The sequence below is a fragment of the Prionailurus viverrinus genome, chromosome A2, assembly GCF_022837055.1.
Source record: "Prionailurus viverrinus isolate Anna chromosome A2, UM_Priviv_1.0, whole genome shotgun sequence".
Lineage (NCBI taxonomy): Eukaryota > Metazoa > Chordata > Mammalia > Carnivora > Felidae > Prionailurus > Prionailurus viverrinus.
In genome coordinates this window covers 7,913,184-7,928,460 of record NC_062562.1, presented here as the reverse complement: position 1 = coordinate 7,928,460, position 15,277 = coordinate 7,913,184, and positions in this window count along the sequence as shown.

Genomic DNA, 15,277 nt, shown 5'->3' with positions numbered 1-15,277 from the left:
TTCAGACCCGGCTTTGGGGGAGCCAGGCCCTGAGGGCAAGGAATCTAGGAGGTCCTGGTGAGGGGGGGTGGAACTGGAGCCAGGCCCCAAAGAGGGGCCTGGGGCAGGTGGACTAGAGCTGCAGGGCTCCCAGGAGCAGGCGGAGAGCCTGGCGTACCCTGGTGTCCTCTGGGGTGTGTTACCGAGGAAGGAGGCTTCGGGAGGAAACCGGGGGTTTAGACTTGAAGGTGAGGGACTTTTCCTCCAGTAAGGACAGCCTTTGTGCAGGTCCCTTAAAGGTGCATGGAGGCCAGGAGGGCATCCCAGACCAACCTGCAGTCGGATGCACCTCCAGAAAATGTTTTTAAGTCCCTCTTGGGTGGCAGGCATGAGCCTGGGTAGCTAGGAACCCCCAGGGAGGGCACTGTGGGCCTGGATGAGGTCCCAGATGGGGCCTGGGTGCTGGATGGGCCTCGAAGTTTTCTCTAAGTCTCCCCATAAAGAGATGGACGAGAGAGGCCCAAGGAAGTGGCCATCCTGCCTGGGGTCCGGTCACTTGATGCACCTCTTTTTAAAGTTTAAACTTTTTAAAGTTTCCCTCCAGAAGGGAAAGGCAGCAGAGCCAGCCAGGGTAGTCTGGGGATTGTGCCCCAGGGCCATCTGCTGTCCTATGTAGGGTCCCATCTTAGCAGGTACCCACCAAATTTGCTTGTAAGTATTCCTCTGGTGGCAGGAAAAAGGCTGGCCAGGAAGTGCACCCTAGGGATGACATCCTCGGCCTGGTAGGCCATGGGATCTCCTGAAAATGTATCCAAATCCCCCTCCAATGGCAGGCGCTGTCCTGGCTGGCCAAGGAGATCCGTGGAGGTTGCCCTGCCTGGGTCCTCCCTCAGTCCCACATGGTGCCCGATTGCTGGCTATACCGCTGTAAACCTCTCCAGCTCTTCTCTGGTGACAGGGACAAGCACAGAGAGACCGGCCAGAGAGACTCGGGGTGGGTGCCCAGGGCCAGGCTGTGGTTCTGCACAGGGCCTGGTATTGGACCCGCCTGGTGGTATCTCCTGAAAACGTATCCACATCCCCATTTAGAGGGAAGACCGTGGGGACACGTGGGTGGCTCAGTCTGTTGAGGGTGCAACTCTGGATTTCGGCTCAGGTCACAATCCCGGGGTCGTGGGATCGAGCCCTGCCGTGGGCTCTGCACAGAGTGTGGAGTCTGCTGAAGATTCTGGCTCCCTTCGCCCCTTCCCTACTCTCGCTCTCTTTCAGGACAAAAACAAAACCCAAAAACAACAAAGGGAAGACCCTGACTGGCCTGGCTGGACAGGTAGACTCCTGGAGGATGCCTTGGGCTCAGGTGGTGTCACTCTTGCGTCCTGGTCATTGGGAACGCCTCCTGAAAACTTTCTATGCCCTTCTGTGGAGGTCAGGACTGCACTCCGGTTGCTGGATGCCCTCCTCCTTCCCCTCATTGTTCTCGGTCTCCCTCTCGGGGAGGCAAGCAGCCCTAGCCATCCAGGGAGGCCCAGCCATGGTCACACGTGGGCCCTATTCACATATGCCACTGGAAAATGTTTCCACCTCCCCCTCCAAAGGCAGCAGCCAGCTGGGCTAGGGACCAGCGGGGAGGGTGTCCCGGGCCCACCAGGCACTCCCGCCTGCTATGGGCCAAGATACGCAATTTGGGTGGAACCCACACAAAGCGGCACCCGGGGAGGTGGGAGTGGGGGTGGGGGGCGGGTTCCAAGGTCATCCCCGTCGCGCTGGTTGACCCGCGCCACCTAGCGGCTGCTTTTATATCGTCCCCGGAGCTCAGCGGTGTGGGCCTGGGATGGGATCCGGCCATCAAACCCAAGGCCGAGTTCCAGGAGGCGGACAGCAGTGTCATCCCGGCTGCATGGGTCCCCCTGAGATTGTCACTGCAACATAGAGGAGAGCGGCATCTAGGAACTGCATGGATGGGCTGGCTGGCACACGGTGGTCCCCTCTGCACGTGGGGACTCCTTTTGGGACATTGCGGGTGACAGTAGTTTGTCCTGGGCTGGGCCGTATTCTCACCTGGTGCCTGGTTGTTGGGCGTGTCTCCTGAGAATTCTAGATTCTCCCTCCTGAGACCGGGATCATGGCCAGGAAGCCCTTGGGAGCGTTCCCCTCCCCTGGCTGCCAGCCAACCTGCGTGGACCCCGCGTGGAGCAGGGTCGCTGGCTGTGCATCCTGAAACTTTGCCTTCGGGAGAGGAGACGCTCGGGCCCAACTGCAGTCCCAGTGGGGCCTGTTCTGGGACACTTCCCTCAAATCTCTAGATGTCTCCTTGCAGTGGCAGGGTCCATCCCGGGCGGAGGGATGCAGGGGTGGGCTCACTGGATCTGGTGGCGGTCCCCAGCGGGCACTTGGTAACCTGAAGCACTTGCCTGAACCGTTTCCAATTCTGCCTCGGGCTGGGGTGGGGCACTGGCTCCGGCAAGTGGAAAAGATGTGAGTAGGGATGCCCTGGGGGTGTGGGCCTTCCAAAAAGCATTCTAAGGCTCCTTCAGAAGGCTGAATCCTTTGGAGGCTTCAAGGGCAGCTCGAGGAGGTTGCTACTGGTAGGCAGCTGTCCTCAGTGGGATTCCAGTCATTACCTGTCCCTTCTGAAAATGTTTCCTGAGGGGAGGAAGGCCACCGTCAACTCCCTACCCCAGGGAAGAGCAGTCACGTGTGGGTTCCTTGGATGCACCTCCTGAACACTTTTTGGTTTTTTTGTTTCTCTCCATGGTAACAAGCCAGCCAGACAGGGAGGCCCTCCCACCCAGGGAGGGGGTCCAGGTCCAGGGGTCCAGGTCCGGTCCCCAGCCCAGATTGGGCCCAGTAGTTGGTAGAAACATTTTCAGGGCGCTTAGGTGTCCATCCTGCACGGGGGATAGGAGATCCCTTCTATACCAATGGTGGAGAATCAGCTTGTCTCTTGTCAGTGGTGACTGGGGGAGGCATCCGGGTCTGGCCACGGTGATGCCACAGGTCCTGGCTGTCACGTGCACTTCCTGCAAGCATTTCTAGTTCCCCTTCCTGGAGGGGAGGCACGGTGTTGGGGCCAGTTAGGGATGCACTATGAGGGTTCCCTGGAGAAGAATGTGGATCTTTGAAGGGCCTGGTTGTCGGAGGTACCCCCTTAATGTTTTAAGTCCCCATCAGTGGAAGCATCGGCCCATGTCGCCAGGTCCCATGTTAGCCCTGGTGATCTGATTCAGCTCACGGAGACATTTGCAATTCCTGGTCAGCCTGGCAGGCTTGCAGAGGGCATCCAAAGCTAGGCCTCAGACCACCCTGGGTTATGGTCACAGAGAATGCCTCCCCAAAGTTTTCTTAGTCCCTCTTTGGAGGCTGGGAATGGCTTGGGCTGGATGGGGAGGGCTAGGAGGAGGACCCCAGCCAGCCACAGTCCCACATGGGGCCCATTTTAGTATGTTCCAAATTTTCTAAATCTCCAGCGTGAACATGCTAAGGACACCCTAGGAGAGTTCACTGGGCACAGCCCCCATCTTTCATGAGGCATGGCTGTCGGACGGGCTTTCTGGAAATTTCTCTGAATCTCCATTGTGTCCTGGGCTTGGGCCACGTCTAGCCAGGGAAGCCTGAGAAGGTGCTCTGGGCATAACTGTGGTCCCACACGGCTTCTATACATTTGGAGCACCTCTCGAAATGTTACTCTAAGTACCCTACGGAGCTCATCCAGAGCTAGGGTGCAACCCAGGGTGGCTTCTCTATTAATTTGCTAGGACTGCCATAACAAAGTACCATTCCAGGCTGGGCCCCTTAAACAAACGTATCTCACAGTTTAGGAGGGTAGAAGGTGGAGCTCAAGGTGTGGGCAGGGTGGTTTCGTTCTGAGGTCTGTGAGGAAGATTGTGTCCCCTGCCTCTCCCCTGGCTTCTGGGGGTTTGCTGGCCATCTTAGGTGTTTCCTGGTTTGTAGATGCACTCATCTTCGCATGACCTTCTCCTTGTGGGAGCCTGTGCTCAAGTGTCCCCATTTTATAAGGCCACTAGTCATCATGAATTACCCCGAAGACCCCATTCATCTTAATCACACGTGCAATGACCCTATTCCCAAATAACATCACGTTCTCAGGTACTTGGGGTTAGGACTTCAATATTTGAACTTTAGGTGACACAATTCAACCCATAATGGGTTCCAAACATTGGAAGCGCTCCCTGTAATTTTCTTAATCCCCTCCCAGAAGTTGGGCCTGGCTTAGGGCAGATGGGCTGGTGAAAATCCCTCTGGCCACCTCCCCCATCTTGGGGTCCCACTGTTAGGATAAGCCTTCCCTGGATATATCTATATCTATATATATCTAGATATAGATATAGATATATAGTTTATATTTTAAAGAGACAGAGTGTAAGTGGGGGAGGGGCAGAGAGAGGGAGACACAAGAATCTGAAGCAGGCTCCAGGCTGTCAGCCCAGAACCCGACATGGGGCTTGAACTCATGAGCCATGAGATCATGACCTGAGCTAAAGTCAGACGCTTAACCAACTGGTAAAGGTGCCCCTTCCCCGGATATTTTTAGTTCCTCTATGAAAAGGAAGACAGTCCAGGCAGAGCAGGAGGCCCAGGGAGAGCACCCCAGGACCACACGTGGTACTGACTGGTGGTTGGCTGTAGAAGACTGCCTGCACAAATGTTTCTAACTCTCCCTCTGGTGTTCTTGGGGTGCATCCAGGCCCTACATGAGACCATGGCTGAGCTCAGCATCTTCCCCCAAATTCTCTGGTTGCTGGATATGCCTGCAGAATGTTTTTCTATTATTATTAGAGAGCGAGAGAGCAATGCACATGAGCAGGGGAGGGGGAGACAGACAGAGAGAGAGAGAGAGAGAGAGAGAGAGAGAGAGAGAGAGACTCCCAAGCAGGCTCTATGCCCACCATGTGAGATGGTGACCAGAGCCAAAATCAACAGTCACTCAACCGACTGAACCACCCAGGCGCCCCTCCATGTGAATTTTAGAATGGATCTTTTTTTTTTCCCATTTTGGCAAAAAACATTGCTGGGATTGCACTCGGTCTGTAGATTAACTTGGGTGGTGTCAACACCTTAACTCTCCCAACCCATGAACACAGGATGTCTTTGCATTTATTGTGATCTTTTTCACTTTCTTTCGGCAACATTGGTAGTTTTTAGTGTATGAATCTTGTCTCCTTGGTTAAGATTATTCCTAAGTACGATAAAATCTTGGATGGCGAGTAACTTGTTCGACGGGTGTTCTGCAAGACGAGCAAACATTTCTCATATATTTTAACTTGATACACGACCGGTGTCTTGCAATACAAGTAACACATGATGCTGAAAGTCACAGGACCACAAGTGAGCCAATAGTTCTTGAAGTTCGCTTTGATGTACAAGTGCTTTGGATTACAGGCGTGTTTCCAGAACGAATTATGCTCAAACCAATGTTTGACTGTATTTTATTCTTTTTCATGCTTGTAAATGAAATTGTTTTCTTAAACTTTCCTTTTTGAATCGTTGTTAGTGTACAGAAACACAACTGAGTTTTGCTTGCTTTGTATCCTGCAGATTTGCTGGATTATTTTTTTGTATGTGGAATCTTTAGGGTTTCTCACATGTAAGATCGTGCCCTTTTTTTTTTTTTTAAATCATGTTAACTGTCTTTTCTGCATTGAGATGCTCATGTTTTTTCCCCTTCATTCTGCTAATGTGGTATATTACGCTGATTCTCTGATGTTGAACCATCCTTGCATTCACGTTTAGTGCACTCATGACCCAATTGGTCATGGTGTATAATACTTTTAATGTGCGGAATTTGGTTGGCTAATTTTTCTTTAGTATTTTTGCACCAACATTCATCAGGGATATTATTGGCCTGTAGTTTTCTTTTCTTGTCTTTGTCTGGCTTTGAATTCACCAGTGAAGCCATCTGGTCCTGGCCTTTTCTTTGCTGGAAGGTTTTTGACTAACGATTCAGTGTCAGTACTAGTTATTAAGACTATTTAGATTTTCTATTTTTTCATGATTCAGTTTCGGTATATTGTGTGCTTCTAGGAACTTGTCCATTTCATCTAGGTTATCCAGTTTATTTGTGTACAACTGTCCACAATTTTCTCTAATAATCCTTTTTACCTGTAAAATTGGTGGTGATGTCACTTTTTATTTATTGTAGTAATTTGCATCTTCTTTTTCTCTTAGCCAACTGAGCTAAATGCTAATTTTTTTTATTTTCTCAAAGAACCACCTTTTGTGTCATTGATTTCTATTCTTTATTTCTCTATGGCCTATTGCTTTTCTGTTCTTTATTTTTTAAAAATCCTCGGGATGCCTGGGTGGCTCAGTCGGTTGGGTCAGACCTCGGGTCATGATCTCACCGTTTGTGGGTTCGAGCCCCACATCGGGCTCTGTGCTGGCAGCTTAGAGCCTGGAGCCTGCTTCGGATTCTGTGTCTTCCTCTCTCTCTCTCTCTGCCCCGCCCCTGCTCTTTCTCTCTCTCTCAAAAATAAACATTAAAAAATTTTTTTTTTTAAATCTCTTTGGGGCCCTTGGGTGGCTCAGTTGGTTGAGTTTGGGACGGAGCTCTGCGTCAGGCTCTGTGCTGAGTGTGGAGCCTGCTTAAGATTCTCTCTCTCCCCCTTTGCCCCTCCCCTGTTCACGCTCCCTCTCTCTCAAAAAAAAATCTCCTTGTCTAGTTAAGTCTGACATTTGTTCCTCTAGGGACAGTTTCTGTCAATTTCTCTGAGTGGGCCGTGTTTTTCTGTTTTTTTGTATGCCCTATGAATTTTTGTTAAATGTTGGGTATTTGAGCACCTTCATATGGGAACTATGGAAATCAGAGTCTTTCCCTTCTCTAGAGTTCGCGGGGTTTTTTTCTTTTAATTGTAAAAAGATGTAGTAGTTTTGAGACTCTTCTAAACTGTTTTGGCAAACCCTATTCCTTGTGTGATCACTGAAGTCTCTGTTCCTTTAGCTTGTGTCTAGCATGCTCTCATATATATATATATATTTTTATTTATTAAGCAATCTCTCCCCACAACGTGGGGCTTGAACCCACAACCCCAAGATCAAGAGTTGCACGCTTTACCGACTGAGCCAGCTAGGTGCCCCTAGCTTATGTTGTGAAAGAGATTCTTTTTTTTTTTTTTTTTAAGTTTTATTTATTAATTTGAGAGAGAGAGAGAGAGAGAGAGCATGAGCAGGGGAGGGGCAGAGAGAGAGAGAGAGAGAGAATCCCAGGCACTGACAGCCTGGAGCCTGACATGGGGCTCAAATTTAGGAACCACAAGATCATGACCCAAGCTCAAATCAAGAGTCAGAGGCTCAACCGGCTGAGCCAGCCAGGTGCCCCGGACAGAGATCCTTGAATATCAGGAGTCCCTCCAAGTCTGCAGACCGGCTCTGCTCTGTCACTCTTTCAACACTTGGCTAGACTTGTCCTAAACCTGAGGTAAAAGCTTAATGTCTTCTTAGCCTTTTTTTCTGAGTATGTACCTCACCTGGGCATGAACGTGGCTTTCAAACTCCCCTGTACAGAGCTGCTTTTCAATGTCCTAATTTCCCAAAGAGTTTGACCCCATCTTCTCCTCGGACCTCAGATGGTACATTCTCTTGCACCAGGCATCTGCGGGTCTGTCTGTATTCACCTTGTAGCTTTTATAAGCCATCAGTTCACTTGTTCCACCTGAGTTTCTAGTTGGGTGAAAAAGACAAGTACTGGGGTGCCTGGGTGGCTCAGTCGGTTAAGCGTCTGACTTTAGCTCAGGTCACCATCTCACGGCTCGTGAGTTCGAGCCCCGTGTCGGGCTCTGTGCTGACAGCTCAGAGCCCGGAGCCTGCTTCAGATTCTGTGTCTCCCTCTCTCTCTGCCCCTCCCCTGTTTGCACTCTCTCTCTCTCTCAAGAATAAACATAAAGAAAGAAAAGAAAGAAAGAAGGAAAGAGAGAGAGAAAGAAAGAAACAAACAAAGAGACAAGTACCTTGTGTCAATCCTTCAAGATCCTCCAGAAAGGTTAGAACAGACACGCGATAATTTGCAAATAAGGTCCTCTCTGCTCCCTTGGGTTCAACTGAGGAGCTGGGAACCAAGCTGCCACGGCTTCAAGACCAAGGCCACCGATGTGCTGGGGAGAGAGTCAGGAAGGGGTAAGTGAAAAGGCACAACACTTTCCCCCCATTTGAGCGTGGCTTTTTCTTGATTAGGTGTTCATTTGGTTGCTGTAAACCTCGATTTTCCAGAGCTCTGCTGGAACTCTGGTTCACTTCCTGCTTCCTCCCTGCCAATGTTTCTGTGGGGGAGCAAGAACTTGGAGCTTCCCGGCCACCATGTTGCTGACACTGCTCGAATAGTTTGCTGCTCTCTTTGTCCCGGGTCTGACTCACAGAGACAGACAATGCACCGAGCAATTACATGTCTTGTAAATCAAGTTTAACTGTGTGTTTACATAATAGTCATGGGCTGCTTGAGTGGAACAATGGCAGAACCGAGGAGCTTCGACAGGGATCAGAGACTGCCCAGATGAACGGGTCTGGGACCTGGCCCTTTGGCAGAAAGTTTACCTGATTTACAACACCCGGCACAGGAGAGATGCTTCAAAATTAGAACTGCATTGAGACCACAATCTCTGAGCCAACTGGCAAGGGTCTGAAGTCAGTCTTTTATCTTTTACTAGCTTTTGTGACCACTGGAAGCTTGCTAAAATGTACCGCAACCCCTTGCTTTTTTGAAAGACAGGAAACAGAACTACTTTACAGAATTTGCTCAAGTTTTATGGTATTAATCTGTGGGTGCTCATTTCCACAAAACGATGGAGATGGTGCCTGAGAGGCCTTGGTGTTGCTAGTTGCTGGCCTGTTGTGACAAGGCTATACCTGTTCTGCTGTTGAGCATAAACTATCTTACAACCCAAACCCCACAGGTTCACTCTCTCTGATGGAACAAGACCAACACGAGGCCGCTGTCATGTCTGTAACTGAATTACACAAGAAAACTGCCCAAGCCACAACAATGACCACATGTATCACTATTCTGACACAGACGATTGACTATTGTGTTTTTTTTTTAATTTTAACGTTTATTTTATGTTTGAGAGAGAGAGAGAGAGAGAAGAGACAGAGTGCGAGGAGGGGAGGGGCAGAGAGAGAGGGAGGCGCAGAATCCGAAGCAGGCTCCAGGCTCCGAGCTGTCAGCACAGAGCCCGACGCGGGGCTCGAACCCACAAGCCGTGGGATCATGACCTGAGCCAAAGTCGGACACCCAGCCGACTGAGCCACCCAGGCGCCCTGACTATTGCTTCTTTTAACCCCATTCCATTTGTTCTTTCTAGATCTAACGATTAAGATACCCAATCACAGAATTACACTGACTTTCTGATGTCATTAATCAAAGTTCCAATTCTTGGAATGCACTCCCCCCGCCAACCAACTAATGTAAGCCCAAATCAGAGATAGTAAGTCCATCCATCCTACCAGCCTCTACTGAGACGCATCACCGTTCCTCGTGGTGTATGGTCTCCACCATTACAACGTATCAGTAACTCAACTATGTTCTACTGTAACTGTGTTCCTGCTAATCTTTGGCTGCATGGCATTGATGAAAGCAACACGTAAGTTCCTACTAAAATAATGTCATTTTCATGGGAAAAGATGTTAACTATATGGAAATGAAAGAATTTAACCTTAAAAAATTGCTTTGGGGGTGGCCTGGGTGGCTCAGTCGGTTGTGTGCGACTTCAGCTCAGGTCATGATCCCACGGTTCATGGGTTCAAGCCCCGCATCGGGCTCGGTGCTGACAGCTCAGAGACTGGAGCCTGCTTCAGATTCTCTGTCTCCCTCTCTCTCTGCCCCTCCCCTGCTTGTGCTCGCTCTCTCTCTCTCTCAAAAATAAATAAACATAAAAAAAATTCTTTAAAAAAAATTGCTTTGGATCCTAGAAGAAATCAAATAGTTCAAACCACAAAAAAGGAATTAATCAATGATGTAATAAAAATACTGAAAAAAGCATCTTGAAGTAAATGATTATGAAAATAGAATATCAAAATTTATGGAACGCACACAAAAACTTTAGGGTCAAATTCATACTTTTAAATACATTAGAAAGGAAGGAAGACCTAAAATCAACAATCTAGGGGCGCCTGGGTGGCGCAGTCGGTTAAGCGTCCGACTTCAGCCAGGTCATGATCTCGCGGTCCGTGAGTTCGAGCCCCGCGTCGGGCTCTGGGCTGATGGCTCAGAGCCTGGAGCCTGTTTCCGATTCTGTGTCTCCCTCTCTCTCTGCCCCTCCCCCGTTCATGCTCTGTCTCTCTCTGTCCCAAAAATAAATAAACGTTGAAAAAAAAAAAAAAAAAAAAAATTTAAAATCAACAATCTAAATTTCAACTTCACTAAACCTTAAGGAAAAGAGTATCAAAAGTAATACTGAAGGGCGCCTGGGTGGCGCAGTCGGTTAAGCGTCCGACTTCAGCCAGGTCACGATCTCGCGGCCCGTGAGTTCGAGCCCCGCGTCAGGCTCTGGGCTGATGGCTCAGAGCCTGGAGCCTGTTTCCGATTCTGTGTCTCCCTCTCTCTCTGCCCCTCCCCCATTCATGCTCTGTCTCTCTCTGTCCCAAAAATAAATAAACGTTGAAAAAAAAAAATTAAAAAAAAAAAAAAAGTAATACTGAAAATAACAGAAATCAATGAAGTAGAGAAAACCAGTAAAAAAAATCCACAAAACCAAAATTTATTCTCTGACAGGATAAAGAAAATTGTAAAAATCAAAGCAGCACTAACCAAGAAATAAAGACACAAATTACAAAAATAGAAAACCAAGGAAACAAATACACATGCTCAAAAAAAAAAAAAAAAAAAAAGCTCCAAACTCCGCCCCTCACCCACCCAAATCTACAAACATACCTGAGATTTTTTTTTTTTTTTTAAGCTATAAAGGAATCCGGGCACCTGGGTGGCTCAGTTGGTTAAGCGTCTGACTTCAGCTCAGGTCATGATCTCACGGTCTGTGAGTTCGAGCCCCGTGTTGGGCTCTGTACTGTCAGTTCAGAGCCCGGAGCCTGTTTCAGATTCTGCGTCTCCCTCTCTCTCTGCCCTCCCCCACTCACGCTCTATCAAAAAATGAATAAACGTTAAAAAAAAATTTTAAGCTATAAAGGAATCTTATAAACCTCTTTATGACAACAGATTGGATAATTTATTTGAAATGGACAATTCCTAGCAACATTCACACCTACTAAATCAACTCTATACTCTGGTTTCTCTTCAAATCGTATAAATCTTTTGCCTTTTACTAAATCAACTCAAGAAGAAACACTGAAAATCTGAACAGGACTCTATTAAGTTAAGAAGTTCAACTAGTAGTTAAAACATCTTCACGCAAAGAAGAGCTGTGGTCCAGATAGCTTTACAGCTGGAATTCTAACATACTTTTTTTTCTTACATTTTTAAATGTGTATTTTTGAGAGAGAGAGATCACACGCACAAGCGGGGGAGGGGCGGAGGGAGACAATCGGAAACAGGCGCCAGGCTCAGAGCTGTCAGCACAGAGCCCTACTCGGGGCTTGAAGTCACAAACTGTGAGATCACGACCTGAGCCGGGAGGTTTAACCCACTGAGCCACCCAGGCGTCCAGTTCTAACATACTTTAAAGAAGAAATAATACCAGGGGCGCCTGGGTGGCGCAGTCGGTTAAGCGTCCGACTTCAGCCAGGTCACAATCTCGCGGTCCGTGAGTTCGAGCCCCGCGTCGGGCTCTGGGCTGATGGCTCAGAGCCTGGAGCCTGTTTCCGATTCTGTGTCTCCCTCTCTCTCTGCCCCTCCCCCGTTCATGCTCTGTCTCTCTCTGTCCCAAAAATAAAATAAAAAACGTTGAAAAAAAAAATTTTTAAGAAGAAATAATGCCAGTACCAAACTAATGAAACAGGAGGAACTACATTAGAAATAATTTTATCAAATCTAGACAAAGATATCACAAGAAAAAAACTGGCAGGAACTCTTTCACACTGTATACTTGTGTCAAATCACCATGAATAATTAATTAATTTAGAGAGCACATGAGCACAAGTCGGGGACAGGAACAGGCAGAGAGAGAGAGAGAGAGAGAGAGAGAGAGAGAGAGAGAGAGACTCTTAAGCCGGCTGCACATTTCAACATGGAGCCCAACACGGTCTCGATTCTATGACCCCTGAGATCATGATCTGAAATCAAGCTGGATGCTCGACTAGCTGAGCCACCCATCACCACGATGTATATTTTAAATATCTTATAATTTTACTTGTCAATTATACCACAATAAAGGCTGGAGGGGGAAAACACTGATACACAAGCAGGTTTGGGTAGACTGAAAAAAAGGGGGTGGTGGTGGTAAACAATTAATGACCTCCGCAAACATAAAATCTCGTAACATACTGAGAAATGAAATATGGCAATACATATAAAGGTTTATACAGTATAGCTAAGTGAAGCTTTTCCAAGAAGGCAAGCGTGGATTTAACATCTGAAAACCAACGTAAGATATTAAAAGACTAAGGAGAAAGTATAGAATAATCCCCAGAGGAAAAGAAAATGAGAAAAACCCAACATCCATTCACTCTACAACTTCTCCTCAAATGATATCTAGAAGGAAATTTCAGGGGCACCTGTGTGGCTCAGTTGGTTAGGTGTCTGACTTTGGGTCCGGTCAGGATCTCGTGGTTTGTGAGTTCGAGCCCCGTGTGGGGGGCCCCGTGTGTCAGCTGTGCTGACAGCTCAGAGCCTGGAGCCTGCTTGGGATTTTGTGTCTCCCTCTCTCTCTGCCCCTCCCCTGCTCGCTCTCTTTCTCTCTCAAAAAACAAAACAAAACAGAACATTAGAAGGAAACGTCAATCTGATGAAACATGAAAAACCTAAAGGTAGCATCGTACTTAGGGGTGTAAGACTGAATTCATTCCTCCTCCGACTGGAAACAAAACAAGTGCTCTCTCCCACGACTTCTATTCAAAACTGTCCCGGAACACCAAGCTAATGCAAGGCAAGGAGGGAACTTAAAGGAACAAAGGTTAGAAAGAAGCAAAACTTTTTATTTGCAGATGACACAGTCTTGTCTGTAAAAATAACCATCGAAACAGGGCACCTGGGTGGCTCAGTCGGTTGGGCGTCTGACTCCGGCTCAGGTCATGATCTCGCAGTTTGTTAATGGAAGCCCCGCGTCGGGCTCTGCGCTGACAGCTCAGAGCCTGCTTTGGATTCTGTGTCTCCCTCTTTCTCTCTGCCCCTCCCTTGCTTGTGCTTTCTCTTTCTCTCTCAAAAATAAACATTTTTTTTAAATGTACTGCTAACTACTAGTAATGAAAAATCCAGAACTGAAATTGAGAATGTTCCATTTACCACAGCATCCAAAGAAAAAAATACTATTCTGCAATGACAGCATATTCTGCAATGACTAGCTCTGTGGGATCCTCTCCCCAGCAAAACAAATATAAATGATGAGCCGCTTTAAAAACCCAATCCTTGGGGCGCCTGGGTGGTGCAGTCGGTTAAGCGTCCGATTTCAGCCAGGTCACGATCTCGCGGTCCGTGAGTTCGAGCCCCGCGTTGGGCTCTGGGCTGATGGCTCAGAGCCTGGAGCCTGTTTCCGATTCTGTGTCTCCCTCTCTCTCTGCCCCTCCCCCGTTCATGCTCTGTCTCTCTCTGTCCCAAAAATAAAAATAAAAATAAAAAATAAATAAAAAGATAAAAACCCAATCCTTTTAAGGCTCTGGGAAAGTGTCATGAGGGTGTGTAACAAAGAAACATTTATTCAATAAAACCTCAGAGTGAGCATGGCTTGGCTCCTGGAGCCTGCTTCAGATTCTGTGTCTCCCTCTCCCTCTGCCCTGTCTCTCCCTCCACTCTGTCTCTCTCTCTTTCAAAAATAAACATTAGGGGCGTCTTGGTGGCTCAGCTAGTTAAATGTCTGACTTTGGCTCAGGTCACGATCTCACGGTTCGTGAGTTCGAGCCCCATGTGGGGCTCTGTGCTGACAGCTCAGAGCCTGGAGCCTGCTTCGGATTCTGTGTCTCCCTCTCTCTAAAATAAACATTAAAAATTTTAAAAAAACGTTAAAAATCTATACATATATATGAAACAAGTAGGCCAGCTCGTTTACCAGAGAACCAGGGGAAGAGCGAGATAGGAAAGCCCTCTTAGGATTAGAGCAAACCTCAAACCCTGGCCTCGAAAACTACCTCTACAAGGGGGCAGGAGTGAAATTGGATCAGACTCTGGAGCAATTCATGTCTCAGTGTCAAAAACAATAAAGCAACCGGCCTGCCGTAACGTGTGATCAGGGGAAGACTCAGTGAGATCCCTGCCCAAACCAGCCATCCCATTGTGACTGGACGCAAGCTCTTGTGACAAGAGGAACGTCAGAGGCTCATATGTGGAAAAAAACCAGATGTCACCAAAATGTCAGCTAATCACTGACCACATAAACAAGCAAACCACAAGCAGCCCCGAAAAGTCTATCATCTAAAATGTCCAATTTTCAACGGAAAACGTAGAATACGTGCAAAAAAACCGGAAAGGATGGACTTACCGACAGAAAAAAAGGCAGACAGCAGAAACTGCCTGTGAGAGGGTCTAGACGGACGATGGGTTTAACAAAGACTTCGGGGCACCCATTATAAATATGCTCAAAGATCTAAGGGAAACCATATTTAAAGGAGTAAGGGAGAGTATGATGATGACATCACATTAAAGAATGTCAACACTGAGAAGTTACAGATGAATAAAGATCATGCAATCTGAAGAGCAGAGGAGGATGAAGAAAACTGAATAGAGCCGCTGGAAAATGCGGAATACTGAGTGCACAAATAGGCATAATGGGACCACCAGACAGAGAAAGGAGGATATTCCACTATTACTGCTGCAAACAAATTCTCTGACCCTTTCTCTTCCTTCACTCTTTTCTGGGACTCCCATATCGTGCATATTGGTTGGCTTTATGGTATCCCTTAAGTTCCTTGGCTTAGTTTAGTTTCCTTTATTCTTTTTTTCTTTGCTCCCCAGACTCAAATTTCAAACGACCTGTTTTCAACTCTGCAGATTGTTTCTGCTGCTTGTTCAAGTTTGCTTTTGACCCCTCTGGCGAATTCTTTCAACTCAGTTCTTGTAGATTTCAGCTCCAGAATTTTATTTTTTCTTAAAGGTTTATTTATTTTTTAATGTTTACTTTTAAGAGACAGAGTACAAGCAGGGGAGTGGCAGAGGCGGGGGGCGAAGGGGAGGGCAGGGGGTCAGAGGATCCGAAGCAGGCTCTGGGAGCTGTGCTGACAGCAGCGAGCCCGAGGTGGGGCTCGAACT